Raw genomic sequence first — 8,934 nt, 5'->3', positions numbered from 1 at the left:
AGTTCGATTTCATCTACACTCATGGCTTTCATAACCATTTCTTATGCCTGAATGGCTGGACTAAGGGAATCTTCTTTTAAGAATGATGGCTGAACCAATTGAAACCAAACTTGACAGATATGTTCTTGTGAAGGTCCTTAACAAATTAAGATACTTGGGTGCGATTAGAAATTCCAAATGACTGCCAGCAGAGGTTAGAATTTATCTTAAAAGTAAAAACTCTATTGGAATTTACATTTTCCTTTTATTTTTAATGAATTTAGTGGTTTAAAAAATCAAATCTTTCAAATGTTTTTTAGAAGGTACTTTCTAAGAATTGTAACTTTGGCCTTGATGACAAGTCCAATATTACTTCAATGTGCCAAAGAGGATCCAATTCAAAAAAGTTATAGTTGTTTCTGAGGACAAAAACTTAGCGTATTGTCCAGGAACATCTGATATAACAAGAGTGGACATGCTGAAATGTTTCAACTGTTATTCTTATCTTGATTGAATTTATGTTGTAAGTCTGTAATATGAAGGTTATACTACAAGTAAGGCATAAACAAATCATTATCATTGATCCATGAAAATGAGATCAAGGTCAGATGAACCATGACAGACAGACACATTCACCTTACAATCATTTCATACACTAAATATAGTGGTCCTATTGCTTATAGTACTTTACAGACCAAATTACAAAATCTAAACATTGTCCAAACATGGAAGTATTATATTGACAAACTACAAAATCAAAACATTGTCCAAACATGGAAGTATTATATTGACAAACTACAACGATTTATTAGCACTTATTTATAACCATGGGAGCGCTGTATAAAAGGTATGGAAACCCCTAATTAGAACGCTATCATTTATTTCCTTTTGTGACTATCTGCGATTCTGCCTTCATAAATTGACCAGAGATGCTTTTAATCAATCACATGGTTTTTATAGAGACAGTATAATACTAATAATTGTTGGAAAACACTGTAGCTTATTTATACCACGTCGGTTGACCTTTAGTCATTAACAACTTATTAAAACAAATCCACTGATGCATAAAAAATGAAAAATAGTGAGTGACAAAAATATTTTATGTTTTCAGGGGTTAGGTTAAAACCGTCATAAGGGCCTGTTCAGTTTACTCCAGAGTCACAAAAATGTTCCTGATATAAATAGACACTGTGATGAATCAAGTAATATATATAGTTTAGTGTCAGGAAAGTAGGAATTTCCAGTTAAAATACTAAAATTAATCTAGCAAGTACAAAATAACAATATAGAAAAAGAGGTATCACTACATTATGTAGCTATTCATATATATGTGACAGGAAGACACACAAAATGTTAGGGAATGGTGAAACCATCTCTGTCCGATATAATATTCTATCATTTTCTGTCCAAATGATACTTGTTTATATGATTTTACAGCTTTACAGCATAATATGCTTAGAAACTTCCAACCATGCAGTGGCTCAGCGGAAACATTGTTCTACTACCGATCAATGATCCAACCCTGGATTTAGTGAAAAGCCTTTTAATTCTAAAATATTCCAAATTTCTTTGATTTTTAATTTAAATCAGAACAAGAGGCTGTTAGAATGACAGCAAACTGGATTGTCCTGCAGAGGTCGAACCCTGAACAGTTGAGCAAGTATGGACACTACATTTAAGCTTAAAACAGCTCTGAATTTGGATTGTGATTGAATATTTGACACAGCATAGGTTTGTGACACAAAATGAATGTGGTCAAAGAACTGAAATATTTGAAATTGGACATTTACCTATTATGGTCCAATATCCAAAATCATAGTACATTTTAGAATCAGCATATCAAAGAATGATTAAATGAGACAAAAGTTTAATTTAGGACCCTTTTGACCTCAATGTGGACCAATTTGATAAAGGAGCCCACAATCCAAAATCTCTCAATACGGTGAGTGAATACATGGTTAGATTCAGCCTTTCAAAGAACCCCATAAATTCAATTTTTGTTGAATCAAACAAAGTTTAATTTTGGACAAACTTGAAAACTGGGCCCAAAAATCTAATTTTTAAATACAGGTTTACATTCAGCATTTAAAAGAACCCTATATATATTTAATTTATGTTGAAATGAAACACGGGTTAATTTTATCCATAATATTTTCTGTGCAAAGGGAAATAACTCAAACTGGATAAATAGTTCTCTAAAATATGATATGATGCAATTTTTATACGACGATCGTATCTTGGTATCACGACGTAGTCGTCGTCAGCATCGTCCTAAGACATTTGGTTTCCGGACAATAACTTTAGTATTAGTAAATAGAAATGTATGAAATTTTAACACCGGGTTTATAACCAAAAAAGGAAGGTTGGGATTGATTTTGGGGGTTATAGTCCTAACAGTTTAGGAATTACGTGGCCAAAAAGGGGCCCAAATAAGCCTTTTTCTAGTTTCCAGACAATAACTTGTGTAACGGTGTATCGATCTCTCTGAAATTATACCACAAGTTTCCATACCACAAAGGGATGGTTAGGATTGGCTTTGGGGGGTTATGGCTCAAACCGTTTAGGAATTAGGGGAAAAACAAGGGTTTCCTGGTTAATGGACAATATAAAAAAGTACAATGTTATGTTTGGATTACCTCCCTTACACTGCTGTTAAATTATGTATAATGAAATGTTGTATTGTCTTGAGGTGATTAGCTGTCAATTTATTTTTAGAAGTTACTTTTTAAAAATGCTGATTAAGGAATATTAATTTTAGCCATGATTATGTATGTCATTTTTATACGACCGCAAAAATTAAAAATTTTTTGGTCGTATATTGGTATCACGTCGTCGTCGTCATAAGATGGATGATTTCCAGATAATAACTTTAGTATAAGTAAATAGAAATCAATAAAATTTGCAACAGCATAGTGTATTGCACAAAAGCAAAAAATTGAATATAAATTCAAAATCATATAACCAATTCTAAGTTCTTTGACTACAGTTATTCTGTGTCAGAAACCTATTATGTGTCAACTATATAATTACAATCCAAATTCAGACCTGTATCAAGCGCGAATATTGTGTCCATTTTTGCCCCAACTGTTCAGGGTTGGACCTCTGTGGCCGTATCCAGCTGCGCTCATCGGAGCAATTTATTCAAATTATAATCAATAAAATAATAACAACAACCAGTGATGACTAAGTTCTCTAAAATTAGATATGATTTAACACTCAAACATTGTTAGAATCAGCATATCAAAGAACCAAAGAATTCAATTTTTGATGAAATTAAACACAAGTTTAATTTAGGACCATTTGAACCTCAATGTGGTATTATCTTATTAATAATGAAAAGAAATACAGGTTTGGATTAAGCATTTCAAAGAACCCTATATATATTTAATTTATGTTGAAATCAAACACAGTTTAATTTTGGACCCCGATTTGGACCAACTTGAAAACTGGGCCCAAAATCAGAAATCTTAAATATATGTTTATTAATAGACAATATAAGCTTAGTTTTTAAAGGAGTTCACTTCATCAAAAAAAAAATATATAGCATTCAGAAAATTAGTTTTTACAGAATAACAAACAAACTTGCCACAAAATTCTTCAAACAATTTACCAAAGAAAAGAAGAAAAAAATCCAAAATTTTATTTATCATTAATACAATGTCTTTTCAAAATCTATAAAACTTATCAGTAACAAGAAATAATTGTAACAGGATGCTGTTATGAAGTCTCCCAAACAAAGCTCCCATAATTCGTCATTCCCATGGTCGCCTGACATTGGGCAAAGTCCAGTACAATTTGGTTTGTGGTATGCATAAGTGACGCCTATGGATTGACCCTGTATGTCATTCAAATCATCTTGAATTGATGTACAGGAATATATATGGTTTAGGGGTGGAGATCTCGACCGTTTACAAGTTCTCAAACAAGAGGGGGTGGGGTAACCCCATGGGACTGGCCTTTTAATTCATTTGATTTGTTTTATTGTCCCATACAAGAATATATTTGATTTAGGGGTGGGGATCTTGACTGTTTACAAGTTTTCAAAAAGAAGAGGGGTGTGGGTGAACCTGGGGACTCCCCCAATATTTCATTTAATTTATTTTTATTGTCCTATACAAGAATATAAATGGTTTAGGGGTGGGGATCTCAAACGTTTACAAGATAAAAGCACATTCTCAAATTGAAGGGGGATGGGGGTAAGAATATATATGGTTTAGGGAGACTTAATTATCTACAAAATGTCTAATAATGAACATTAAATTTCAAACTTCATTTATACAGTCCTACTAGCAAATTTCAAACTTTATATATACAGTCCTACAGATCTTATCAGGAAACAGAAAATTTTCAAATAAATCTGTCACTCAAACGATTATCATATGCTAAGATATTTCCCAGATCTAATTAATAATGAAAATCATACTTGCAAATCTGAAGGGTTATTTCCCTTTGAACAGAACTATGATTTAACATAGTACTCTAACATTACATATATAATAATTAATAATGTAATTAACTTCATAATGTCTAAAAATATAGCTTATAATCATCACCACTTAGGAAATAGAAAATTTCAAATAAATCTGTCACTCCAATTATAATTGTGAGATAAGACATTTAACATATGTTTATGATTACAAGAGAAAAATATTTAAAAATACCACATTTGGATATTAAAAATGGCGATAACTCAAAAAGGAGATATACTAAAATCATGAAAATTGAACTTGACCTTCATTTAGTCACAAGAAACAACATATCTTAATTTGAAAAAAAATCATCACAGCGTTTTCATGTTATCGAAGAGACACTGTTTGGCAGCCGCCTGTCCACCCTCTGTACATCCCCAAATCAATAACCAATATTTCCTTCGAAAATCCAGTTGAAAATTATTTTACTATCGTCTTGAATATGCATGAAATGTATTTCACTGGATGTTAAAAAACAGTAAATAAAGCAGTCACAACTTGCGATATATATACATAAAAACGTGAAATTTCTACTGAAAAATAAATCTATAAACGTGGTGTATTTATTTAACAAATATGTTACACATTTCCATTGTGCATGTGTTTTTTTCAAGAATTTTTAATGATGTCTTGCACACATCACTGTTTCCTTCTATTTGCACTCATAGACAGATGTAAGGTAGCGGAATCTGCAGAGGTTTGACAATTGCTGTTTACTTTGACTGTATAATACCCTTTGATTTCTTCGCTTGTTTTCGTAATCATGGAAAGAACTGAGGAAGACAATATTGTAGTGTGCCACATGCTGGTGTGTAAATAACGTGCCATGTTTCAATTTGATTTACATGTCATTAAATGGCACGCCACATAGCAGATGAATCGATTGAAGTGGTCTCGTAGTAGTTCCTGTCAATATTATACTTACATGGTCTAATATAATGAACCCTGCCAGGCAGACATATCATTCAATTTACCAAATAATTGACTTTTTGCTTATCGTATCTGATAAACTGACAAAACCATAAAAAGTTAACATTGACCAATGAACCATGAAATGAGGTCAAGGTCATGTGAAACCTGTCAGACATGTACACCTTACAATCATTCCATACACCAAATATAGTGGCCCTATTACTTATTGTATCTTTAGAAATAGACCAAATCACAATAACTAAATATTTTCCAATGAACCATGAAAATGATGTCAACGTCAGATGACCCCTGCCAGTTGGACATGTATACCTTACAATCACTCCATACACCAAATATAGTTGAACTATTGCTAACAGTATCTGAGATGCGGACTTGACCACCAAAACTTAATCTTATCACTGATCCATGAAATGAGGTAAAGTTCAGGTGAACACTGTGTGATGGATATGAAGACCTTTAAAGGAACCCATATACCATATATAGTTATCCTATTACTCATTACTGAGAAATTCAGATGAAAAAAAAAAGTCCCCGGATTGTAATCCCTATGTGTGGCATTAAGAGACTTCAGTCACAGTCACTTTTATCTTTAACTTAAAACAAGCACTTTTTTCAACTTGCATTTCAGTCTTAAACTTCTGTACTGAAACAAATTATATAAATATCACAATTTAATTTCAAAAGGTATCTAATACTAAAGGAATAAATTTGCCAGATTTTCAGGAAAATATGAGGCTCAAAATGAGAGATTTAGTTTAGATTGTGCAGGTTGTTCTCCCAGCATCTAAACTCTCGCAAGCATAAACTTTACATTTTGTATGCTCTTTTGAAAGTTAAATTCTCCCAACCATAGAAAATTCTAGAATATGATGTCAAATATCCAACTAGGTACATGTATTTAGATGCAAGACGTATCCAGCTGTGCTTTAGTTGTTTAATAGAATAAATGTGGATAGTGTCCACATGTGGACACAGATGATGCCCCCGCTTGCATATCATATAGTTATAAAGGTACATAACTGAAGAACGGTAAAAGTGACACTACCCAAATTTGAACTTGATCTGAGTTTTGTGGTAATAAGCATTGTGTGTAAGTCTCATAACATTTGGTTGAGGCTAACTTAAGTAGAGAACAGAAACTAAAAATTCAGCAATTTTTCTATTTGTAATGACGCATAACTCTAGAACGGTTGTGTATAAGTTTTACAACATTTGGTTGAGACAAACTAAAAAATTCAGCAATTTTTATGTTTATAATGGGACATAACTCTAGAATGGTAAAAGTGTTGCCACCTAATTTCGTACTTAATCTGTATTATGTAGTAATTAGCATTGTGTATAAGTTTCATAACATTTGGTTGAGGCAAACTCAAGTTAGAGAACTGAAACAAAAAAAATGTACTTGATCTTTACTGAGTTTTGTTGGAATGAATATTGAGTATAGGTTTCACAATGTTTGGCTGGGGAAAACTTCAGTTACAGAATGGAAACTAAAAAATTTTGCAATCTTTCTATTTATAAAGGGGCATAACTCAATAATGGTTAAAGTGACACTACCCAAATTCAACTTGATCTGTCTTTTATCAGTGGTAGTCAAAATTAAACATTGCATTGTATAAAGCATTGATTGTAGTTGATTCAACTATAATCATGGTCAAAGGAAGATAACTCCAATTTTAAAAATATATTATATAAACTTGATATTTAGAAGAAAATAAAAATTTTGCAATTTTTCCTTTTATAAAGGGGCATAACTCTAGATCGGTTAAAGTGACACCACCAAAATTCAAACTTGATCTGTGTTTTGTGGTAATAAGCATTGTGTATAAGTTTCATAACATTTGGTTGAGGCAAACTTAAGTTAGAGAACGGAAACTAAAAATTTTGCAATATTTCCTTTTATAAAGGGGCATAACTCTAGATCGGTTAAAGTGACGCCACCAAAATTCAAACTTGATCTGTGTTTTGTGGTAATAAGCATTGTGTATAAGTTTCATAACATTTGGTTGAGGCAAACTCAAGTTAGAGAACGGAAACCAATTTCAGGACGTACGGACGGACGTACAAGGGTAAAACTTAATGCCCCCTCCGGTACGGCGGGGGCATAAAAACAAGGGATATGGGTATCCATCCATGACACAAAGTCTTATTTCACTCATGCATCCAGATCTTTTTGTATTCCATTTGATCAATAATTACCCACAACAAACAATTTAGGATTTTGCCAATATATAATTTATTAATGTTGTCTCCCCAGATTTACAAATATTATACACTGGTGGGAATCTGCCATGCAGTCGCTTCATGTTTGCTGCTGGTTTGAAATTGTACAAGGAAAACTTTTGTCATTTTTCTTAGCTTCTATGAAAGTCTATGAAAGGGAAAGATGATATATTTGGTCTGCATGTGAGCTTCATAGTGTTGAGTTGTAGAGGGTAAGCAATATAATGATCTGCTGTGCTTTTTGAAATTTTACAACACTCATTTGATAAAAAAAATTGTCAAATTTTTCTTCCAACTTCTATGAAGGGGAAAGATGATTTATTTGGTCTGCAGCTTCATAATGTTAAGTTGTAGCGGGTAAGCAATTTTACATCTGCAGAGAGCCACTTCCTATTTGCCAATAGTTTGAATTAATACAACACTCCTTGTTCAAGGAAATATTTGTCAAAGTTGTCTTTGCTTCAATGAAAGGGAATGATCAGTTACTTCAGTATACATGTGACCTATATCAATTAAATGCAGTTACAAAGGTCCAGACCCAGTATTGGTCTTGTTAATTAATGTTCCGACTTACCATATAGTTTCAAATGAACTTTGGACTGCCTTTGTGGTCTTATGCCTGCCTCATGTTTAAGAAGTTAGTGGTTTGATCCCCAGCCGGGTTAATGCAAAGGCTTTAAAATTGGTATTTGCTGCTTCTGTGCTAAGCATGAAACATTAAGGAGTAAGAACAAAGACTGGTTGGCTTCCAAGTTAGAATAACGCAGCAGGTAGGGTGACATGTGTACCTGCATTCTAGTACCTTGTGAACTCTCATGTTGAAAATACTACTCAATCTATCAGTATAGTACAATGCAGGCTTTATTTTCATATCACATTTAAACATTTTTGTCCTGAATTATTACAATGTTCTCCCCAGGGCCTTTTAGCATCATGGTAATGTGATGCTATCTGAAATAGGCTTCTTATAGATAGTGTTATGAATGTGATGCTATATTTTCTAGAAACAAGAAGGTATTTCATAATTCCCTGTTTACCAGGATGAGATAAGAAATTTCTGAGGACAACACTGTGAATATGCATTTAATTTTTGCAAATGGACATTAAACAGTCATCCATCATCATCCTCATCATCATCAAAGAGCTTTGTACACTATTGTCAGATATGTGTTCCATATGTGTAAAAGTTAATATGATTGGTAAAGTAGACAATAAGATTCTTATGCATCACGATCATCACATAATTTTATTACTGTCTTCAAATTCATAATCTATTAAATTCAGCACTGTACTACTGTATTAAAAGTACTTATGTACCAATAAAGAATAC

This window comes from Mytilus californianus, unplaced genomic scaffold, assembly GCF_021869535.1.
Source record: "Mytilus californianus isolate M0D057914Y unplaced genomic scaffold, xbMytCali1.0.p SCAF_9, whole genome shotgun sequence".
Taxonomy (NCBI): Eukaryota; Metazoa; Mollusca; class Bivalvia; order Mytilida; family Mytilidae; genus Mytilus; species Mytilus californianus.
This window is presented reverse-complemented; position numbering follows the sequence as displayed.